This window comes from Oncorhynchus nerka, linkage group LG21, assembly GCF_034236695.1.
Source record: "Oncorhynchus nerka isolate Pitt River linkage group LG21, Oner_Uvic_2.0, whole genome shotgun sequence".
In the NCBI taxonomy this organism is placed as follows: Eukaryota; Metazoa; Chordata; class Actinopteri; order Salmoniformes; family Salmonidae; genus Oncorhynchus; species Oncorhynchus nerka.
Genome location: NC_088416.1, coordinates 6,161,915 through 6,186,507, shown reverse-complemented (window position 1 = coordinate 6,186,507; position 24,593 = coordinate 6,161,915). Strand labels below are relative to the sequence as shown.

General features: G+C 46.7%; 1 pseudogene; it reads right to left on the bottom strand.

Moving 5' to 3' along the window:
• Positions 1 to 18,966, bottom strand: part of LOC115104406 (neuronal-specific septin-3-like) — a 58,669-nt pseudogene extending 39,703 nt beyond the window's left edge.
• Between the last annotated feature and the right edge of the window lie 5,627 nt (positions 18,967 to 24,593).

Here is a 24,593-nt window from a genome sequence, read left to right as displayed (position 1 = left end):
CTGGGAGACGCCTGACCACTGTCTGAGGTGGTGTGTGTGTGTGCGTACATGCATGTGTGTGTGTGAGTGTGTCATAGTCCTCCCTTGCCATCAAGTCCCTGCTTGTTAGCTGTGTAAAAGCTAAATGTACACCAGCCCAAACCCTGCAGCGCTCCCTTCTCCCCTAAGGTGTTGCCCCATTCCTAGTCCTGTCCACAAACTGAAAACAAATGTGACTCCAGAGTAGACATGTGTTCAAGACCCAATAAGCATCATCTCCAGGTCACTATCTCCCGGGTTAAAAGGAGTGGGGCCTCCTTCCTCTCCTCGTACCATAGTGACTTGGTGAATGACTTCATGAATGGCCCCGCGAGCGAGAGAAGAGAGGCATCTCTTGCTATGATGGATACCAGGGGCGTATCCTGTTGCAACATTTCTTTTAAAACGGAAGCAAACAAGGGGCCTACCTGACAAGGGGCCTACCTGACAAGGGGCCTACCTGAATTGGTCCAAATAGAAACTCTAGTTTTGCTCTGTTCGCTTCCGTTTGGTTCTTAAACGGTAAACGGTTTCCGTAATGAATGCACCACAGTGCCCTGCTGTCAAGAGATGCTTTAATCACAACCACCTTACCTGAGATACCGATCGGAGTGCTTCAACTAAAGACTAAGGCGCCGGAGTAGGTTTAAATCACATAGCGCTGTAGGTCATTCAGGCTCCACATATGTGACACAGCATGGAAAGACATGGGGAAGGGGAAATGGAATACAGTACTTTAGAATCCGAGGGAATTAGTACAACGTTTATTACTTTGGGAATGTTTACACTCGATTTCACAGTACAGGCCCAGTGTGTGTGTGTGTGTGTGTGTGTGTGTGTGTGTTTGTTAGCCAGATGGGAATGGCTGTCCCCCCCAATGCCCTAACCTTTCCTCCTGGAGGGGTCCACTGCTAATCATGTTAATCAGCCTGGGATCTCCCCACCCTTCTGGCTCTCTGTGTGCGGAGGGAATCTCTGTAGAAAGGGGATAGTGGGGCCCTCATCTGGTGTGACGCTGCAGAAGGTCACATGGGGGTACAAGGGTGTAGGGGACCGGGACCGGCAACACACAGGCAAGCCACCAGAGGAGAATGACGGGGCATGGAGGAGAACAGTGAGAGGAGTGTGTCACGGAACAAACAAACTCCTTCGTCACAACTTTGTTGATCAACCAAACATGTCAGTTCAGGACCAATGAGACACTGAGGATTTATACAAACAAATTCAATGCTGGGTTAGAGGGCTTGAAGTGTCAGAAAAGATGGCATAACCAACCACCCCCCAGGACAGTATAATATAACAGTCATCTACAGTATAATGGACCTCTGGTTGTAGCGAGGTCAAAGGGCGGCAGGTAGCCTAGTGGTTAGAGCGTTGGGCTAGTAACTGAAAGGTTGCTAGATCGAATCCCCGAGCCGACAAAGGTTAAAAAAAATCTGTCGTTCTGCCCCTGAACCTTGGTTAGCGTGCACTGAGCCTGGCCCGCCACAGGAGTCGCTGGTGCACGATGAGACAAGGATATCCCTCGCTAACCCAGACGACGCTAGGCCAATTGTGCGTCGCCCCATGGACCTCCCGGTCGCGGCCGGTTACGACAGAGCCTGGGCGCGAACCCAGAGTCTCTGGTGGCACAGCTGGTGCTGCAGTACAGCGCCCTTAACCACTGCGCCACCCGAGAGGCAGAGACTGACATTTTGATCCTAGAAATGAACTAAAAATGTATCCAGGTGTGTGATCTCACCACAATAGAGTACAACTGCCTGGAAGGGCCACTGACTCTGACCCCATGACCCCATGACCCAGGCTGAGAGAGGAAGAGAGGCGCGGTCAGGACGAGGGGAAACAATCGTCCTGACGGACAGCACACGGAAGGAAGGAAGCCCGGGAAACTAGAGTGTGTGTCTCTGATGTCATTACCCGTTTGAAAAACTGAATGGACAGGAAAACGGCTTATCACTCACAAAAACACAGCGGAGAGTAACTTGGAAAACTTCACACGAGGCACGGAGTCAACAAACTGTACGCCAATGTAAAGAGTTTCCCGTCCACCAGTATCTAGGTAATATCTTGTCATGAAAGAGAATCAATATCACTTTTAAGTCACTTGTGAAACCATCACTTCTATCACTCATAGTCACCTATTGAAATTAATTAGGGCCTACTTGTGTGTTATGTTGGAGCCAATTTCTCCTACTTGACACACAATCTGATGGAAACAACCCACTAGCAGTCCACTACAGTGTTGTGTTGTTCACGTTTCTGCTCCACTGACGCCATCTCCCCACATTGACAGACGGAGCAGGGGTCAGAGTCACTCAGTCAGTCAGGGTGGGCTCCGGCCTCAGGCCCTCCAGGCAGGTCACCCTTCATTGAGAGCCCTAATAAGGCCCTCTCCCTCTGGGCAAATAACGAGCCCAGAACTCCGCGGCCTGAGTAGGAACCAGACTACAAGACTCCCAGCTCCAGAGCAGGAAAGAAAACACTCACTCACTCTCTATATCGTCCCATCAAATCTGAGCTCTTAATATTGGAATATAGCCGACAAACTCTTACCGAATGATAAAGTATGTTCATTTATACCAATACTGTTCCAATCCACAAACACCTAATGCTAAAATGGTCTGTGTCCACAGGGGGAAAAGCCTACAGAATTATAGCTAATTAAAGGCCAAGTAAGCCATGAAATACTTGGCAATGTCACTAATAGCGACACTGGAACATTCTGGCTTATTAAATACTGAAAGCCGTGAGTCAGTTGATAACTGCGGAGTTGGAGTTTGAGGAAGCGAAACGAGCAAAAAGTAGAATGCTTTTCTGCATGTGGCTGTGTCCAAAATGGGAATGACCCTATTCCCTATGGCACAAGCTTTGACTAGAGCCATAGCTCCAATATATAGGGAATAGGGTACCATCTGGGATGCAGAATGTGTGCCTTTGTCCACCTGATAAACAAAAACCAACGCGTCTAGCAGCTGCAGTTTCCCTGCAGCTGGCCCCATGCTGTGGGCTCCCTCAGTCTCAGGTCTGAAACGTTGTCGAAACGTTATTTATACATTCTCTAAAACGCTCTCTAAACATGGCGTGAATGCTGTCTAAGGACTGTAAACGCTGACACATTAGGTCATATTTGGCTCCGGGTTTTATCCCTCAGTTTACAGGAATCTAACTTGGCTCGTGTCGGGCGGCCCTTCTGGGGGCCTGAGACACACTCAATCTGCAGAGGGAGGAAAGAAGAGGAGTGTCTGTGCGTGTGTTGTAAGAAAGAGAGCGGAGGAAAGAAGAGGAGTGTCTGTGCGTGTGTTGTAAGAAAGAGAGAGGAGGAAAGAAGAGGAGTGTCTGTGCGTGTGTTGTAAGAAAGAGAGAGGAGGAAAGAAGAGGAGTGTCTGTGCGTGTGTTGTCAGAAAGAGAGAGGAGGAAAGAAGAGGAGTGTGTGTGCGTGTGTTGTCAGAAAGAGAGAGGAGGAAAGAAGAGGAGTGTGTGTGCGTGTGTTGTAAGAAAGAGAGGAGGAAAGAAGAGGAGTGTCTGTGCGTGTGTTGTAAGAAAGAGAGAGGAGGAAAGAAGAGGAGTGTGTGTGCGTGTGTTGTAAGAAAGAGAGAGGAGGAAAGAAGAGGAGTGTCTGTGCGTGTGTTGTCAGAAAGAGAGAGGAGGAAAGAAGAGGAGTGTCTGTGCGTGTGTTGTCAGAAAGAGAGAGGAGGAAAGAAGAGGAGTGTCTGTGCGTGTGTTGTAAGAAAGAGAGAGGAGGAAAGAAGAGGAGTGTCTGTGCGTGTGTTGTAAGAAAGAGAGCGGAGGAAAGAAGAGGAGTGTCTGTGCGTGTGTTGTAAGAAAGAGAGAGGAGGAAAGAAGAGGAGTGTCTGTGCGTGTGTTGTAAGAAAGAGAGGAGGAAAGAAGAGGAGTGTCTGTGCGTGTGTTGTCAGAAAGAGAGAGGAGGAAAGAAGAGGAGTGTCTGTGCGTGTGTTGTAAGAAAGAGAGAGGAGGAAAGAAGAGGAGTGTCTGTGCGTGTGTTGTCAGAAAGAGAGAGGAGGAAAGAAGAGGAGTGTCTGTGCGTGTGTTGTAAGAAAGAGAGAGGAGGAAAGAAGAGGAGTGTCTGTGCGTGTGTTGTCAGAAAGAGAGAGGAGGAAAGAAGAGGAGTGTCTGTGCGTGTGTTGTAAGAAAGAGAGAGGAGGAAAGAAGAGGAGTGTCTGTGCGTGTGTTGTCAGAAAGAGAGAGGAGGAAAGAAGAGGAGTGTCTGTGCGTGTGTTGTAAGAAAGAGAGAGGAGGAAAGAAGAGGAGTGTCTGTGCGTGTGTTGTAAGAAAGAGAGAGGAGGAAAGAAGAGGAGTGTCTGTGCGTGTGTTGTAAGAAAGAGAGAGGAGGAAAGAAGAGGAGTGTCTGTGCGTGTGTTGTAAGAAAGAGAGAGGAGGAAAGAAGAGGAGTGTCTGTGCGTGTGTTGTAAGAAAGAGAGAGGAGGAAAGAAGAGGAGTGTCTGTGCGTGTGTTGTAAGAAAGAGAGGGAGGAAAGAAGAGGAGTGTCTGTGCGTGTGTTGTAAGAAAGAGCGAGGAGGAAAGAAGAGGCGTGTCTGTGCGTGTGTTGTAAGAAAGAGAGAGGAGGAAAGAAGAGGCGTGTCTGTGCGTGTGTTGTAAGAAAGAGAGCGGAGGAAAGAAGAGTGTCTGTGCGTGTGTTGTAAGAAAGAGAGAGGAGGAAAGAAGAGGAGTGTGTGTGCGTGTGTTGTAAGAAAGAGAGAGGAGGAAAGAAGAGGCGTGTCTGTGCGTGTGTTGTAAGAAAGAGAGAGGAGGAAAGAAGAGGCGTGTCTGTGCGTGTGTTGTAAGAAAGAGAGCGGAGGAAAGAAGAGGAGTGTCTGTGCGTGTGTTGTAAGAAAGAGAGAGGAGGAAAGAAGAGGAGTGTGTGCGTGTGTTGTAAGAAAGAGAGAGGAGGAAAGAAGAGGAGTGTCTGTGCGTGTGTTGTAAGAAAGAGAGAGGAGGAAAGAAGAGGAGTGTCTGTGCGTGTGTTGTAAGAAAGAGAGCGGAGGAAAGAAGAGGAGTGTGTGTGCGTGTGTTGTAAGAAAGAGAGCGGAGGAAAGAAGAGGAGTGTCTGTGCGTGTGTTGTAAGAAAGAGAGCGGAGGAAAGAAGAGGAGTGTGTGTGCGTGTGTTGTAAGAAAGAGAGAGGAGGAAAGAAGAGGAGTGTCTGTGCGTGTGTTGTAAGAAAGAGAGCGGAGGAAAGAAGACGAGTGTCTGTGCGTGTGTTGTAAGAAAGAGAGAGGAGGAAAGAAGAGGAGTGTCTGTGCGTGTGTTGTAAGAAAGAGAGAGGAGGAAAGAAGAGGAGTGTGTGTGCGTGTGTTGTCAGAAAGAGAGAGAGGAAAGAAGAGGAGTGTGTGTGCGTGTGTTGTCAGAAAGAGAGAGGAGGAAAGAAGAGGAGTGTGTGTGCGTGTGTTGTAAGAAAGAGAGAGGAGGAAAGAAGAGGAGTGTCTGTGCGTGTGTTGTAAGAAAGAGAGAGGAGGAAAGAAGAGGAGTGTGTGTGCGTGTGTTGTCAGAAAGAGAGCGGAGGAAAGAAGAGGAGTGTGTGTGCGTGTGTTGTAAGAAAGAGAGAGGAGGAAAGAAGAGGAGTGTCTGTGCGTGTGTTGTCAGAAAGAGAGAGGAGGAAAGAAGAGGAGTGTCTGTGCGTGTGTTGTCAGAAAGAGAGAGGAGGAAAGAAGAGGAGTGTCTGTGCGTGTGTTGTAAGAAAGAGAGAGGAGGAAAGAAGAGGAGTGTCTGTGCGTGTGTTGTAAGAAAGAGAGCGGAGGAAAGAAGAGGAGTGTCTGTGCGTGTGTTGTAAGAAAGAGAGAGGAGGAAAGAAGAGGAGTGTCTGTGCGTGTGTTGTAAGAAAGAGAGAGGAGGAAAGAAGAGGAGTGTCTGTGCGTGTGTTGTCAGAAAGAGAGAGGAGGAAAGAAGAGGAGTGTCTGTGCGTGTGTTGTAAGAAAGAGAGAGGAGGAAAGAAGAGGAGTGTCTGTGCGTGTGTTGTCAGAAAGAGAGAGGAGGAAAGAAGAGGAGTGTCTGTGCGTGTGTTGTAAGAAAGAGAGAGGAGGAAAGAAGAGGAGTGTCTGTGCGTGTGTTGTAAGAAAGAGAGAGGAGGAAAGAAGAGGAGTGTCTGTGCGTGTGTTGTAAGAAAGAGAGAGGAGGAAAGAAGAGGAGTGTCTGTGCGTGTGTTGTAAGAAAGAGAGAGGAGGAAAGAAGAGGAGTGTCTGTGCGTGTGTTGTAAGAAAGAGAGAGGAGGAAAGAAGAGGAGTGTCTGTGCGTGTGTTGTAAGAAAGAGAGAGGAGGAAAGAAGAGGAGTGTCTGTGCGTGTGTTGTAAGAAAGAGCGAGGAGGAAAGAAGAGGCGTGTCTGTGCGTGTGTTGTAAGAAAGAGAGAGGAGGAAAGAAGAGGCGTGTCTGTGCGTGTGTTGTAAGAAAGAGAGCGGAGGAAAGAAGAGTGTCTGTGCGTGTGTTGTAAGAAAGAGAGAGGAGGAAAGAAGAGGAGTGTGTGTGCGTGTGTTGTAAGAAAGAGAGAGGAGGAAAGAAGAGGAGTGTCTGTGCGTGTGTTGTCAGAAAGAGAGAGGAGGAAAGAAGAGGAGTGTCTGTGCGTGTGTTGTAAGAAAGAGAGAGGAGGAAAGAAGAGGAGTGTCTGTGCGTGTGTTGTAAGAAAGAGAGAGGAGGAAAGAAGAGGAGTGTCTGTGCGTGTGTTGTAAGAAAGAGAGAGGAGGAAAGAAGAGGAGTGTCTGTGCGTGTGTTGTAAGAAAGAGAGAGGAGGAAAGAAGAGGAGTGTCTGTGCGTGTGTTGTAAGAAAGAGAGAGGAGGAAAGAAGAGGAGTGTCTGTGCGTGTGTTGTAAGAAAGAGAGAGGAGGAAAGAAGAGGAGTGTCTGTGCGTGTGTTGTAAGAAAGAGCGAGGAGGAAAGAAGAGGCGTGTCTGTGCGTGTGTTGTAAGAAAGAGAGAGGAGGAAAGAAGAGGCGTGTCTGTGCGTGTGTTGTAAGAAAGAGAGCGGAGGAAAGAAGAGTGTCTGTGCGTGTGTTGTAAGAAAGAGAGAGAGGAAAAAGAAGAGGAGTGTGTGTGCGTGTGTTGTAAGAAAGAGAGAGGAGGAAAGAAGAGGCGTGTCTGTGCGTGTGTTGTAAGAAAGAGAGAGGAGGAAAGAAGAGGCGTGTCTGTGCGTGTGTTGTAAGAAAGAGAGAGGAGGAAAGAAGAGGAGTGTGTGTGCGTGTGTTGTAAGAAAGAGAGCGGAGGAAAGAAGAGGAGTGTCTGTGCGTGTGTTGTAAGAAAGAGAGCGGAGGAAAGAAGAGGAGTGTCTGTGCGTGTGTTGTAAGAAAGAGAGCGGAGGAAAGAAGAGGAGTGTGTGTGCGTGTGTTGTAAGAAAGAGAGAGGAGGAAAGAAGAGGAGTGTGTGCGTGTGTTGTAAGAAAGAGAGAGGAGGAAAGAAGAGGAGTGTCTGTGCGTGTGTTGTAAGAAAGAGAGGAGGAAAGAAGAGGAGTGTCTGTGCGTGTGTTGTAAGAAAGAGAGCGGAGGAAAGAAGAGGAGTGTGTGTGCGTGTGTTGTAAGAAAGAGAGCGGAGGAAAGAAGAGGAGTGTCTGTGCGTGTGTTGTAAGAAAGAGAGCGGAGGAAAGAAGAGGAGTGTGTGTGCGTGTGTTGTAAGAAAGAGAGAGGAGGAAAGAAGAGGAGTGTCTGTGCGTGTGTTGTAAGAAAGAGAGCGGAGGAAAGAAGAGGAGTGTCTGTGCGTGTGTTGTAAGAAAGAGAGGAGGAAAGAAGAGGAGTGTCTGTGCGTGTGTTGTAAGAAAGAGAGAGGAGGAAAAAGAAGAGGAGTGTCTGTGCGTGTGTTGTCAGAAAGAGAGAGGAGGAAAGAAGAGGAGTGTGTGTGCATGTGTTGTCAGAAAGAGAGAGGAGGAAAGAAGAGGAGTGTGTGTGCGTGTGTTGTAAGAAAGAGAGAGGAGGAAAGAAGAGGAGTGTCTGTGCGTGTGTTGTAAGAAAGAGAGAGGAGGAAAGAAGAGGAGTGTGTGTGCGTGTGTTGTCAGAAAGAGAGCGGAGGAAAGAAGAGGAGTGTGTGTGCGTGTGTTGTAAGAAAGAGAGAGGAGGAAAGAAGAGGAGTGTCTGTGCGTGTGTTGTCAGAAAGAGAGAGGAGGAAAGAAGAGGAGTGTCTGTGCGTGTGTTGTCAGAAAGAGAGGGAGGAAAGAAGAGGAGTGTCTGTGCGTGTGTTGTAAGAAAGAGAGAGGAGGAAAGAAGAGGAGTGTCTGTGCGTGTGTTGTAAGAAAGAGAGCGGAGGAAAGAAGAGGAGTGTCTGTGCGTGTGTTGTAAGAAAGAGAGAGGAGGAAAGAAGAGGAGTGTCTGTGCGTGTGTTGTAAGAAAGAGAGAGGAGGAAAGAAGAGGAGTGTCTGTGCGTGTGTTGTCAGAAAGAGAGAGGAGGAAAGAAGAGGAGTGTCTGTGCGTGTGTTGTAAGAAAGAGAGAGGAGGAAAGAAGAGGAGTGTCTGTGCGTGTGTTGTCAGAAAGAGAGAGGAGGAAAGAAGAGGAGTGTCTGTGCGTGTGTTGTAAGAAAGAGAGAGGAGGAAAGAAGAGGAGTGTCTGTGCGTGTGTTGTAAGAAAGAGAGAGGAGGAAAGAAGAGGAGTGTCTGTGCGTGTGTTGTAAGAAAGAGAGAGGAGGAAAGAAGAGGAGTGTCTGTGCGTGTGTTGTAAGAAAGAGAGAGGAGGAAAGAAGAGGAGTGTCTGTGCGTGTGTTGTAAGAAAGAGAGAGGAGGAAAGAAGAGGAGTGTCTGTGCGTGTGTTGTAAGAAAGAGAGAGGAGGAAAGAAGAGGAGTGTCTGTGCGTGTGTTGTAAGAAAGAGCGAGGAGGAAAGAAGAGGCGTGTCTGTGCGTGTGTTGTAAGAAAGAGAGCGGAGGAAAGAAGAGTGTCTGTGCGTGTGTTGTAAGAAAGAGAGAGGAGGAAAGAAGAGGAGTGTGTGTGCGTGTGTTGTAAGAAAGAGAGAGGAGGAAAGAAGAGGCGTGTCTGTGCGTGTGTTGTAAGAAAGAGAGAGGAGGAAAGAAGAGGCGTGTCTGTGCGTGTGTTGTAAGAAAGAGAGCGGAGGAAAGAAGAGGAGTGTCTGTGCGTGTGTTGTAAGAAAGAGAGAGGAGGAAAGAAGAGGAGTGTGTGTGTGTGTGTTGTAAGAAAGAGAGCGGAGGAAAGAAGAGGAGTGTCTGTGCGTGTGTTGTAAGAAAGAGAGCGGAGGAAAGAAGAGGAGTGTCTGTGCGTGTGTTGTAAGAAAGAGAGCGGAGGAAAGAAGAGGAGTGTGTGTGCGTGTGTTGTAAGAAAGAGAGAGAGGAAAGAAGAGGAGTGTCTGTGCGTGTGTTGTAAGAAAGAGAGAGGAGGAAAGAAGAGGAGTGTCTGTGCGTGTGTTGTAAGAAAGAGAGAGGAGGAAAGAAGAGGAGTGTCTGTGCGTGTGTTGTAAGAAAGAGAGCGGAGGAAAGAAGAGGAGTGTGTGTGCGTGTGTTGTAAGAAAGAGAGCGGAGGAAAGAAGAGGAGTGTGTGTGCGTGTGTTGTAAGAAAGAGAGCGGAGGAAAGAAGAGGAGTGTGTGTGCGTGTGTTGTAAGAAAGAGAGAGGAGGAAAGAAGAGGAGTGTCTGTGCGTGTGTTGTAAGAAAGAGAGCGGAGGAAAGAAGAGGAGTGTCTGTGCGTGTGTTGTAAGAAAGAGAGAGGAGGAAAGAGAGGCATAGACAAAGAAGGAGAGCGGTGTGTCAGATGCTGCCGACTGCTAAAACACGCTGGTTTGCTTTAGGACAGGGATGAAGAGAACCATTTATACATTCGTCTTTTGCATATGTAGGAGAATAAAACAAAATATTGTTGTTATCTAACAGTCTACCAAGAGTGCATGAGTTGAAGAACAAATTGGCTGACTATTTTTTGTACAGTCAGCGATAGGGGACTGAGTGGAGAGGGAATTGAAGAACAATGGAGCTGAGCATTCATTGGTAGGGGACTGAGACGCTGGGCTCCAGACAGAGCAGAGGGAGGGACAGGAGAGACAGGCCGTAGTGACAGACAGGCCCAGGCTGGGCTTTAATCAAACCGACCTCTCCTCTTGCAGGCCCACTCCGGGGACCCAGAGCGCTCCACTGTGTGTGTGATTGCATCTTCCAGTCCCTCTGTGAGGTAGTAGAGGAGGGCAACTGGAGGGGGATGATGTGTTGTGGAAAATGTACTGTACCTCCGCCACTGGAGGTTTAAAAACGAAAAGTGTATCCAAAATGTGGATACCTACACTACCGTGTACAGTGGAGGTATGTGGATATTGCCAATAGTCTTAAAAACTGTCTGTATCAGAGTGGAGGCACTCAGCCTCAGCGTTGGAGGCCACTCCTAGAAACAGGCCCCAGATCAGTGGAGTGAGCCCATTACTGCCTCCACGCCTCATTGGGCCTCTCTGCTTTAACACACCAAAGCTTCTGATCAGCAGCCTGTGTAATGCCAGAGGGAACTCTAGCCCAGATCAAACACACACACACACACACACACACACACAACCAAACACACCAGATCCTATGATCGGTGGTTAGCAGCACACACACCAGGCCCAAAGCCTCAAAACACTGCTTTACTCTCCCTTGTTTATACATGTATATACTGGTCATCTCCATAGCAACTTCACAGTGACACAATTGAAAGACAATGGAAAGTTGGGGCCTTCCTACAAACCCAAGCATCTCTATGGCTGTTTGTGTTCTCCCCTACTTGAAGCCCCTCACTCTGTTAGAGTGACTACATCCAGGATCACATGAGGAACCTAAGGAGTTAGAGGGTTCAGGAGAAGAAACCTAGGGTCAGAGGTTACTTACTGTCAGGGTTGGGGGACTTGGTGCGGTTGGGCGAGGAGCAGCGGATGGTGGTGACGATGGTGTTGTGGTGGGGGTTGGGGTGGTGCGGGTGGTGGACTGGTGCATGATGACCATGGTTCTCGTGGTTGTTCTTTCCATTCCCCGTTGTCTCGGGTGCTTTGGTGACGCTGATCCCTGGTGTGGTCCTAGCGGCCGGGCCGTCCCCCAGACTGGGGGTCTCGAACCTCCGGGCATGGCTGGGGGGCTCGGGGGTCCGGGCCCCTCCGCGAATCACCACATCCTGGGGTGTTTTAGCGAAGGTCACCTCCCGTTTGTGGCCCATCTCGGGCGTCTTGGAGTGGCCTAGGACCTCGGGTCGTTTCGTGCCAAATCGGAGGAACCAGGGCTGGTTGGATCCACCTGCTTGGAGGAAATGTCGATGGAGAGCTCCGTGCGTCCCCGGGATATGGGTTCAGGAGGCTTGGAGCCGCCCCCTCCCATGATGGTCTTGGAGATGGAGCCGTTGTTGTTATTGCTGGCGCCCAGTTCACGGTAGTAGATGCTGGTGGGGGACATGACGGGGCGGTGGTTGGGGTTGCTGGGCGCCCGGCGGGAGCCTGGCGAGGAGTTGACCGAGGTGTCCACATCCTCCACCTCAAACGACCTCTTTAGAGCTGCATGGAGGGTGAGATGAGACAGACACACAGTCAATGAGTCATCCATTCTTGACCATTTCTGACATTGCTGATAATCAGAGTGCACTTAGGGCGGGTTTCCTAAACAAACATTGCGGCTAGTCCTGGACCAAACATATACGTCAGCAAATATATGAACAGTGTATTCTAGTTCCAGAGGAGCAACATGAACTGTTTCGACGTCCCTGGCATCATAGCTGCTCGAGGTTAGTGGGTAGAGAGAAGCTGGAAAAGCAATCTCGGAAAGAAAAAAAAAGAAAAAAGGAAAATGGCAGCAACAAGCAATTAAGCCAAGCTCAAATCATTTCAATAACTCTTTATTAGTGGTGCCAATCTGTCACAACATACGACTGCATATGGCACTCTATACGTTTATATGGTGCCAGTTGTATGACACAGTGTGGTACTTACTGTATGTTATTAAATGTGATCCAATTTATACACCCACTTGCACAGCCTCAAATGGCCTTATACTTGCATGGCCTTATATTCTCTACATGCATTCTTTAATATTGTATGAGATATGGATGAGTTACGGAGGAGTAGTAGTGGTAGTAACTGATGCATAGTCTATATACAATGCATTAATACCAAATTAACAAAAAGGAGCCACGCTTCTCCCAGGTTACTGGTGGCTTTGTGAGAAAATCCCCAAAATAAGTTTCAACCAAAACATAAGGCCAGTTTGGCCTTGTAGGCATTGCCTCTTGGAAGTCAACTTGAATCCCATGGGGAACATGCTAAGCTAGTCACTGTGGTTACGAGCTGGTTATGACATCACAGTCTCACATCCATGTCCTCTCTGTACCACTCAATACAACTCCAAGCTAATGATCAGTTCTGTTATGGCCTAAAGAGTGTGTGTGTGTCTGTCTACACGCGCGTATGTATGTGTGTATGTATGTATGTACACCCACAGAGGGGGTACTCAGCCCCTATCCCATTGCCCTCTCCGTAAACCCAGTCCGAGCAGTGAAGGGACTCGGGGAGCTGGAGGCAATCACACCAAAGCCTTTCCTCAAAACATCAGTTACGGGCCTAATCTAATTTTACTGCTATAAACCTCTTCATTTTATGACAGCGATACTCTTTCTCCCCCTAAGACAAATCCTCTTCTTGCCAAACTATAATTTAGTGTGCTGGAGGAAATGTCTTGCTCTTCTCTGACTGTCCAATGGCAATTGTCCAGTTCAAGAACCTTTTTATGGCCTCATAAGTGTCCATGATGTCTATATTCTGTTGTTTGATTGGTGTTGCTAGCACCCCTTCCCTCTGTAGCTCTCTATTTAAAACATGCACTCCTGCTATGGCTACTATGGCTACTATGGCTACCGTACGTCTCCGTGTTCTTGCATTCCCTGCGCATTGAAAAGCTAGCTAACCAACGTTAGCATAGCAGCATTAGCAGCATTAGCATTAGCAAACTGCTAAATCGCCCGACTGCACTTGAAGGGTCTCGGGTGTACATACTGTAGCTGTTAAATGCTCTTAACAACCCCCCCAAAACACCTTCTGAAAAGGTTGTTAACTTAAACATTTATTTCCAACGACTAACTGTTATTCTCTCGTGCTTCCTCCATTACGCTCTCGTGATTTGGGGAATATTGGCGTTAAATTCTACGAGTCTACGAGGCATTATTTAAAAAACGTTTTAGTCCTCCATTTTAAGGATGGGTGTTGCTTTGGCTGTTACTAAAAACACGTCCCATCTCCCATATCTTCAATTAGAACGGGAGACCCAATCCCATATATAATACAGAAGACGGTTATATGTTATTTCCATGTCCAAACCCCTTTGCCACTCTACTCCATCCCCCATAACCCCCCTTTCCTCCCTATTGTGTTTTATGATTGTGCTGAACGATTCCAAGGTTCCGGCTACTTTCAACTCTGTCCAGGACTAGGACTTGACTGCCAAATCAGTCCACTGCTTATTGCTTAGCAAACAGTGAGCTGGGAGGCCATTAGTGCATTCAGTGATCGGAAACGTTCTGAACGTTGCAGACAGAAATCGAATGAACAGAGCTGACACGATTCCCTATTCGATCTTTTCTACCACATACATTTCCATCTGAATGAGTTGCAATGCATAGAGAGACAGTTGGTATAAGCCTAACACTGATAGGACGTAAGTGTTACCATCAGGGAGAAACGGTACAATGTATGATTAAATGCTCAATGCTTAAAAACGTAGGACTTAAGTGTTATCATAACATCCAAGATGGCTGCATATGATTTAATATGACCTACAAATGCAACTTTCTTAACAGACACCATATGCCTCAGAATGACTTGGAAAGAGAGAGACATTACGGGAATTGCTATAGCAAATAGGAACGTTCCGCGACTCAGTTCCACCATGCGGTTTCCCACGGTTTTCTATACACTCAGAGGTCACTCTTTCCAACGTCATTCCATTAGAAGACAGAGAAGAAGGATCACGTGTTTCCGAGGAAGCATCCAAGGATATCCCCATCGTGGATTTCACACGTGCTGGATTGACCTGGGACGATACCAGGCGGTAGGCCAGGCGGACGATACCGTCTCATCCCCCAAGTGAAATGGCATTCCCAGACAATGAGCTGGAAATACAGAACGTCTCTGCGGAATCTCTTTAACAAACAGAGCCTACTTCTCTCTCTCCCTGTGTAGCCTACCTCTTGGTGTTCTGTGTCCCAAAGTCTCCTGTGAGGGGATGACCATAACAGTGGCCATAGGGCCAGGCATTTTTCCTGACCAAGAACAAATCTGGGCCCATAGTCCAAGGCCTATAACTGGGCCAACAGAGTTTTTCCTGGCCAGATGTTGTGGTCAGAAAAACTCCTGGTCCTAGCATAGCACAACACACTAAGATGGAGGCTCTCTTCCCACCTGGCCTAAATAGTAGGGCCGGGTAGATACCAGCATCGCAAAAACAAATGTCCATAGCAAAAATGAAAACACAAAGAAAATTCAACTCTTTGGTCCTTTAAAAAAAACAGCTATGTAAAATATTGTGCTGTAGCTTTTTATGGAGCTGGGAAATGTAATTATGCTCCAACCAAAACGAGCCATCGGAACCATAACGTATTGTTTCCTGTTTACAGTCTCACGGTAGATATAGAAAGAGACCAACTTCCTGGTTGTGTTGGGTTCTGACTGAGGTCAGAAAGATCAAAGTCATCACCGCATCCTGTTGTGGGGTTTAGTGAGGCTAGAGAAAAGATTGAACACTGAGGAAAGAGAGGGCGAGAGAGAGGGACCATCGACGTACACTAAAACTGACTGAAAAGGTCAAGACATGAGGTTGCGTTCTCTAGGGCCCACTGTTGCACTACAGCTCATCCACATCAGCACACTATCCTACTAAACAAGGCCAACGGACATCATGGTGGCCTTCATGTTAGAGTCCCAGGCCTTAATCAATACTCCTTCTCTGAGATGCTTTGTGAGTATGGGCCCTGAGCTCCATGGCATGTCGTCTGAGTCCTGATGTGACCGGCTGGATCAGCTTCCTCAAAGAAATGGGTCTAGACGGGGGCCAGACGGCCTTCAGACCGGCCTCTTAGAACTGAAGAGTGAAGGGAGCTCTCCTGGGGACCGCAACTCTGAGGCCCAAATGCTAGAGTTTCATCTGTGTGTGTGTGTGTGTCTGTGTGTGTGTGTGTGTGTGTGTGTGTGTCTGTGTGTGTGTGTGTGTCTGTGTGTGTGTGTGTGTCTGTCTAGTCTAATTTATGTCTATTGGGCCAGATGTGCAAGTGTGTGTTTTGAGGGTTCTTTAGGGCAGAAAAGGCCAACTGTACTGTAGCAAATATATAGTATTACACACTATCTATTGGATACTGGAGAAGATATTGCCGAATAATATTGCTGACCTTTCTCTGCTCATATAACACCATGGTATTAAGTCTGTAGTCAATGGTTGTCTCACTGAACAATCTCTTACATTCCCGACTCGCTCACTTCCTGATCCGTATCACATGACGGTGGAACTATGAGGACGCTGACAGTTACTGTAATACTGCCAGATTATGGTCTATGAAACATAAGAGGCATGATGATATAATGCTAGCATTTAAAACTGTGCAGTTTCAGACATATACTCTGTACACACAATGCCAAACCCACTGGCAAAACAGTGATTATGACTTGAACAGAATGTCTATTCAAGTTTGACAACACTTTATCTTGATACGCTAACACAAACTATAATGGTGAAGTTTAACTTCGGGGCGCTACATACCCACGCGTACGCACACAGCGGTTCTGCCAGTGTCAACAGAAGCGGGCTACAACATTATGCAGCGGAATTATAATATTATAGAAATCTTTCAAAACCAAGTCTGACAAGGCAAGGCCATCGAATGAACGATAAAGTTACACAAATCCTCCCCCGATGATATTTCACTTGATCGGTCCAAAGCTTAGCCACCGCTAATGTCAGGGTGTCAAATATACACTTCCTCATGTCTTCTCTGGACACGGTTGGGTTTACGCTGAGACACAGTGTGACAAAGAGAGAGAAAGAAAGAAAGTGAAAGCAGCTGTTGGTAGTTCAGTAGTGCTTGGCTCCATACCTTTCAGTCTGAACCCCTGGGTGCTTGGCAGGTAAGGCCTAGTTCAGTCCTTTGAACAAGCAACAGCCACAGGTTAACGAGTAGAAAGCCTTCTGTACTGCAGGCCACTGCCACCCTGGATTACATCCCTTGTTGACCACTGGCGCCGTTTCCAATGTTAGAAGTAGCGAGAGCGGATGGATTCCAGACAACACACCATAGCAAACAGACCCCGAGAGGATCATTCCCTATTTAGTTGACTCTCTATTGAGTTGATTCAATGAATCAGAGAGCAATAATAGACCAAGGCTTATGATTTGATGGTGATCTCAGGTGCACTCAGAAATAAGAAATTCAAATCCATACCGACGCACTAACATAAACCACACAATCTAAACACACACACACTGTCCACAAACAATAAGCCTCTGGAAAATCCCCACACTTCTAGTTTGAGACAGACATAACACGGACCAGACTGGATTTGCAAGTAAATGGCAGAGTAGTCCGACGTCAGCTGTGTTTCAGCAGCAGTGCGTGACCAATAGTGACGTTTCTACACGGCCCCAGATCAGATACCATAAGAGTATCAGATTCAAGCAGAATCCACAACTGCCTGAGAGGACAGGCTGAGTGACAGGGTGGCTGACACCATCCTGTTACCATGGCACTGATATGGTATTTTTCATCCATTTGATCACATAGTACTGCTAATGGAAAGTTAACAGCACACTGTACCTAAACTGAGTTTACAAAAGAAAGTGGTGCACAAGCCCCCAAAGATGGTCATAAAAGTGCACGGACACTCCACCAAATATACATAAACACATGCCACTTTAAAAGAGAGCCCAGGCAATAGAACACATGTTTACTTTACCTATTTTTTGGCAGGGTAACACACACACACACACACACACACACACACACACACACACACACACACCACACACACACTCTCTCTCGGTGGAATTTCCTCTCCCTGCCCAAACAGAGGCACACTCCCTCAGAACACATAATCACTCACTAAACAAAACTACCTGGACATAAACCTACAGATGTGGGAGATAGAGTCTGGTCTGTCCAATATGGAGAGATCACCACAATCCTTTCTGTCAAAGAACAAGGTCTTTTACCCTCATGCCCGGACTGATAAAGTTTTGAGGTTCACACTGGCTCAAAACGACTTTCTGAAGCAGGACCACACATCCAGAAGTGTAATTTTAAGGGAGTGAATGCACACATACCGATCTGACCAAGAGAGCGAGAACTCAACGCTCATCAAGTTCTGGACTGTGTCCATGTGACCCTAAAGAAATGAAATGAACAATACCGACATGTTGAACTGTGTTCAGTCACACATTCAGATTCTCAGATCTGACGGAGGAAACACACTTTCAGTTCAAAGTGTGTGGGTTTTGGTTTTTACAATCGCTGTCGGGATAAAAATAAGAAACCCGCACACTGCTCTCGATAGTATCACTGCTCTTTAATAAGCTTTACGTATCGGCCTCCAGAGCCCTCACAGGGATAGTAAAACAAGGAAAACTCAGACAAATGGGTACATTTTTGTCAAGACCACAAAGGGATAAGGCTTTTTTTTTTTAGCTTCAGCGGTTAGGTTTAGGCTTACAATTAGGGTTAGAGTTAGGGTTAGGTTTAGTTTTAGGATTAAGGTTAGATTAAGGATTAGGGGTTAGGGCAGGGTTTCCCCAACTGGTTCCTTGGGACCCCAAGGGGTGCATGTTTTGTTTTATGCCCTAGCACTACACAGCTGATTCAAATAAATCAACTAATCATCTAGCTTTTATCATTTTAAATCAGCTGTTAAGTTAGGCCAAAACCCAAAATGTGCACCCCTTGGGGTCCGAGGACTGAGTTTGGGAAACGCTGGGTTAGGGAAAATAGGATTTTGAATGGGAATCAATTGTTTGTTCCCTACAAGGATAGCAAAACAAACGTGTGTGTGTGTGGCACCTGTCAGACCTCTCACAGCTGGAGGGAAGGACACACTCGGACCGGAGGAGGAAGAGGACAACAAAGGAAGTCAATGCTAGCTTCACAGGACAGCTAGGAAAACAAAGGAGAGAGACAGAGGACACACTGAGGAGTTGTGAATGAATGGGGGTTTGATGCGGTGGCCAGATGTGAGGCTTTACTATGAGTCCCTTTAATGCTTTCAGCTGGAAGGTTTCCTGTGGTGGAGTAGCACTGTCAATACTGACAGTGACGTAACTAGGATATTTTGTATTTACCTTTATTTAACAAGGCAAGTCAGTTAAGAACAAATTCTTGTTTTACAATGACAGCCTAGGAACAGTGGGTTAACTGCCTTGTTCAGGGGCAGAACGACAGATTTGTACCTTGTCAGCTCAGGGATTCGAACTTGGCCAACGCTCTAACCACTAGGCTACCTGCAACCCCATATAATCAATAGTAGACTCGGATTAAGAGGGGCGGCAGGGTAGCCTAGTGGTTAGAGCGTTGGCCAAGTTCGAATCCCTGAGCTGACAAGGTACAAATCTGTAGTTCTGCCCCTGAACAAGGCAGTTAACCCACTGTTTCTAGGCCGTCATTGAAAATAAGAATTTGTTCTTAACTGACTTGCCTAGTTCAATATAGGTCAAATAAAGAAGAGACTGAGGGGAACACATGCCCAATGTGTGCACAAACAAACTCAAGAAACAAAAACAGAGTGAGAGAAACCAGTGCTGTTAAGTGGAAAAGGCTAGTGACTCAATTGTAAATTCGATCTCGAAATAGTAGTTTTGACATCAGTTATCGTCAGTCGTTAGTCACCACTGGCTGTCGATAGGAACGTCTGTGACAAATAAAAGAGGGTGATCAAAACAAGACAAACCTTCAAAGTCAGAGATAATTCCGTCCAAGTGAGCAGTAACCTTGGAGTCAGACATCTTGCTGGTTTGATATCCAAGTAAACAGAATTCCCAAATCCCTTCCCAATCAAGGTAACGTTCCAGAGTCCCCCTATTGATTCTAAACAAATCCCAAATTAGGAGCCAGTGTAAAAAACAGAGTGCTGAGTAGTAGATCTGATCCAATCCAACAGCTTTCTTAAAGGAGCAACTGATTTTTTTCTCTGCTTCCTCCTATGCCTGGCACTGCATCGCAGCACTCAGTCTTCAGAGAGTGAAAAGCAAGCCCTCCTCTCCTCCCCTCAGAGAGAAACTCCCTCCCTTTATTTTGTGCATCTCCCTGCCTGCCGCCTCCCTCTCAATGAGGGGCGGCAGGGTAGCCTAGTGGTTAGAGTGTTGGACTAGTAACCGAAAGGTTCCAAGTTCAAATCCCCGAGCTGACAAGGTACAAATCTGTTGTTCTGCCCCTGAACAGGCAGTTAACCCACTGTTCCTAGGCTGTCATTGTAAATAAGAATTTGTTCTTAATAACTGACTTGCCTGATTACATTTTTTTTAAATATAAAAATGACTGTGACTGTGTGTCAAGTCTGTAAAAAGACATGAGCCAACAGGGGAATTGTCACACAGCCACTTAATCAACTTCCTGGCTTCATCTAATCAACCAGAAAGCTCAGGCCCTCAAAAATGGCCTTCATAAAAATCAAGCCACTCAGTTCATGTTAGCTCGATTGGAGTGGGACTAAGTACCTCAGTAGTTATTGATAAACAGGTAATTCTGCCTCTCTAGCACTAATTAAAGAACACTCACTTCTCTGGTGCTTTCCTGACACAAAGTCTGACTGCATCTGCAATGGCACCCTTTTCCCTATATAGGGTCAAAAAGGTATATGAGCCCTGGTCAAAAAGGTAGAGCACTATATGAGCCCTGGTCAAAAAGGTATATATGAGCCCTGGTCAAAAAGGTAGAGCACTATATGAGCCCTGGTCAAAAAGGTAGAGCACTATATGAGCCCTGGTCAAAAAGGTAGAGCACTATATGAGCCCTAGTCAAAAAGGTAGAGCACTATAGGAGCCCTGGTCAAAAAGGTAGAGCACTATAGGAGCCCTGGTCAAAAAGGTAGAGCACTATATGAGCCCTGGTCAAAAAGGTAGAGCACTATAGGAGCCCTGGTCAAAAAGGTAGAGCACTATAGGAGCCCTGGTCAAAAAGGTAGAGCACTATATGAGCCCTGGTCAAAAAGGTAGAGCACTATATGAACCCTGGTCAAAAAGGTAATGCACTATAGGAGCCCTGGTCAAAAAGGTAATGCACTATAGGAGCCCTGGTCAATAAGGTAATGCACTATAGGAGCCCTGGTCAAAAAGATAATGCACTATAGAAGCCCTGGTCAAAAAGATAGAGCACTATATGAGCCCTGGTCAGAAAGGTAGTGCACTATATAGTATAGTCCAGGCTGCATCACATCAGGTCATGATAGGAGTCCCATAGAGAAAGGCACAATTGTCCCAGCGTGGTCCAGGTTTGGCCGGGGTAGGATGTAATTTTAAATAAGAATTGACTTGCCTAGTTATATAAAAGGTTAAATAAAAATATATATATGTTTTTAGGGAACAGGGGTCCATTTCAGACTCATCCTTAGACTCACTACCCCTCTAATTAAAGAACACTCACTTCTCTAGAAGTGGGCCCACCTGGTGACTGGCGTCGCCTCACGCTAACAGCTTCAGGTCAAGGAGCGTTCCTGCTGTGTTTTATTGTGTGTTCTGGTTCCTCTGTATGCCAAGTGTCTAGGGACCAGGGCCAGAGGCTGCCAGGTAGAGAGTGTGTGTGTGTGTGTCCAAGGACTATGGAGTGTGTGTGTTTATGATATATACCAGTTATAGGACTGGAATACCTCTTCTAGACTGCTACCATGTTTTGTTTTTTTTACCACTTGTGCTGTGTTGGAAAGGTTACAGTCTTCTATGGATTGTGTAGGCTGCCTCAGTACTGAAAGCAACCATGGGTTGAGTCCGCTTCATAAGTACTCACATACCCACATTCTGTGTATCACACATCCAGTAAAACCTGACAGCTGTGTATAGGCGTGTGGTGTGTGTGCCTGCGTGGATGTGTGCGCGTGCATCTGTGTTACATCCTCACTAACCCATGCCTGTGCATTCATGTACGTATCTTCGGTCAAACGTAGCAGTGTGTGGCCCCCTGGTACTCAGACTCAGTGGCAGTACTGTAAACCATATGCCACACAGCCCCAGTCCTCAATTAAACCTAAAAACACACAGTGCGAAATACACACCTCCCCAGCCAGCATATATTTATCTAAACACGCACGCAAACACACATGCACACGCAGATGATGGCTCCCTCCCAGGCATAGAGAGACGGATTTTCAAAACAACATCTGGAGCGCATGTGTGTGTGTTTCAGTACCCCTGAAATAGCCCAGTAAACAGTGTTTGAAGGCTCAGGGCTAAACTGTAGAAAAATCCCCACCAAAACAATACAGCCGGGTTCTGGATAATGGCAGAGAGAGACAGAGAGAGAGAGAGAGAGAGAGAGAGACAGAGACAGAGAGAGAGACAGAGACAGAGAGAGAGACAGAGAGAGAGACAGAGAGAGACAGAGAGAGACAGAGAGAGACAGAGAGAGAGAGAGGAGACAGAGACAGAGACAGAGAGAGAGAGAGAGGAGAGCTGTGGTGTAGATGCATGTTTGGGTGCCGGTTTGGGTCAGTACAATGTACTTATAGGATAGGCTGGTCTCGGACTCTCATCATATTCACACTTGTTACTTCACGTCATCTCGCTCCAGTATGATGTGGGTTAGCTTTGTCACTTACTGTGTGGGCCTCCTAATACTTCCCTGGTTGTACCTGCAGACTTGGTCGTCAGGCCAATTTCAGACGAATAGGAACACAACCACAGACGTTTATCATGAGGAAGTGACAAAACCAGTCGCCCCACATCAACACCATTTATGAGTGTGTGTGTGTGTGTGTGTGTGTGTGCGAGAGGTTAGACAGTTCCTCTAAAATGTCACCTTTTAAAAACGGCATTGCCCTGACCTTTCAGTCCAGACAGCGTGGCAACAGTGCACTGATGACTGCTGATGGAATTAACAGAGCTAAATAAACGTGGCTTCAATAAAAAATCTTGAGTAGAGAAACTACTCAATTAAACGGGATAATAACACACACAGAAACAGACAGAGACAGAGGAGAGAGAGAGAGAGAGAGAGAACAAGGGCACGAGAGAGCTGTCCAACTAGAACTTGTAAACACGCCAGGCCTCCTAGCCTGACTGGATCATTTCACACTTTGCCCATCAGGCATAAAAAAAAACACACTGTGCGATGAAGTGTGCCTTTTCACAAGTCATGTTACGCTGCGTTTAGACGAGGGACACAAAAAAATACCAGTCATCATCAAATCACATTTTATTTGTCACAGGCGCCGAATACAACTGGTGTAGACTTTACTGTGAAACGCTTACAAGCCCTTCCCAACAAGCAGAGTTAACAAAAAAAAATTAAAAAATAGTAACACAAGAGGAATAAAATACACAAGAATGTAGCTATATACAGGGAGTACCAGTACAATGTGCAGTAGTACTAGGTATTTGAGGTAGATATGTACATGAAGGCAGGGTAAAGTGACTAGGCATCAGGATAGATAATAATAAGGTATTTGAGGTAGATATGTACATGAAGGCAGGGTAAAGTGACTAGGCATCAGGATAGATAATAATAAGGTATTTGAGGTAGATGTGTACATGAAGGCAGGGTAAAGTGACAAGGCATGAGGATAGATAATAATAAGGTATTTGAGGTAGATATGTACATGAAGGCAGGGTAAAGTGACTAGGCATCAGGATAGATAATAATAAGGTATTTGAGGTAGATATGTACATGAAGGCAGGGTAAAGTGACTAGGCATCAGGATAGATAATAATAAGACAAAAATAAAGAACAGAACATAGCGAGACATGGCAGAAGGCAAAAGTTTAAATATTTGAACTCTGGCGGCAAGTCCCATCTACCGTGGCAGCTGACGGCAATCACCGCCAACCTCAACGGCGTTTACTGTCGTGCTCTCATTGAAAACAATGACATCTGGTTTGCCATCTACCATCTACCCTGTACCATCTAAAAGTACCATTATTCTAACATTCCCTACAGGTTACATTAGCATTTTCCACACCTTCAATGAATGTTCCACTGGTGCAAGGCCCAGTCAGACCCGTAGATCATACAAGGGCCACACGAGAGCTGGCCCTTGCCGTGATATACCTTCAGGGCCACCAGTATCCAGCGACGAATAGATCATGACTAACCTAACCCCAGATTAGACCCCTGTTCCATCATTTCCATATAATAGCCTAGTACCAGCCAAACTCCCAACACCAAAAGGCGGGGCTTCCATAGAGCCTGCCCGCCCAGTTTCCTTCTTTCCTGTTCTCAATGTCCAGGGCCATGTTCTTTGTGCCCGGTCTTATCCTAGTGGAGAAATAATAATATTAGCAGACAATAAAAAGGTAGTGTGCAGAGAGGTGGGAAGGTAGAAGTGCCGACAGCTGACTCATGGAGGAAATCCTGTGCACTGCTTGTATGGAACACAAAGAGCCGTGCAACTTCCTCGACAGGGGTTCGCCATTGGGTAGTGTGCATGTGTGTGTGAGTGGGGTCTTGCATGTGTTTGTTGTGCTGTGTCTTAAGGGTACTGCATTGGCTATCGCCTGCATTCACTGCACTGTGTACATTGTGCAAAACCCAAACGAATGCAAAGGAATATTCACACACAGCAGCCGAAGGATGAGTAAGCTGACGTGACACACTGCACAGGCCTTGTGTTGATCCAGAGCATGTAAGTGTTCAGAGCAACGCCCCATCGCCACCTCCCTCGCTCCGCATTGACCTCAACAGGTCTATCAACTCACACCTCAGCCACCAATAGCCTGCCATGGCTGTGATGAGAGCGTCACTCAACAGGATATCCTGTACTGATCATCTCTATTTAAAATGTCACAATACAGACATGGACATGACATTTCTGATTTCCTCTGATTTCCACTATTAAACATAGATTTGGAATTTTATCACTGAAGCAGCAGCCAAACACAATGAGGGAGTCAACTATCTGACATTATAGCCCAATGTGCTGCCCATACGTAGAGATGAATAATAAGACATCACATTGAACATATTATCTGAAATCCAGCACAGCCGAGGGTAGAGAGGCGACACCACGGCCGTACCGTTGAGGTCTGATGCTACGGTTTATAGCAGAGGTTTGAAACACTACAGAGCCAAAACGGAGAGTGGCGACAGAGGCTCATAGCACGGGTCCAAAATGTCCCGCTAAGACAATACTGTAGCTCATATAGCTCTCAAAACAAGTTACGTGTTGTTGTTGTTGTTGTTTTTTTTTTTGGGGGGGGGGGGGGGGGTTGTCATAGCAACATATCTAAAAACAACCCTATAAAGACTAAATAAAGGGGAAGTTGCTCAACCCAGGGCTTCCTGGATGAAAGGCGACTGCTGCCACCAAACGCTCGAGCTGTGGAAAAACCTCACACTTCTCCTCACCCCCACCACCGTCCGACTTTGCTATATTCTTCCAAATCACACAAGAAAGAAATCCCTGTCTGCAAAATATGAATCATCCACATGGAACTTTTCACAGAACTCAGTGAAATGGTGGTGCAGTCCACTGAC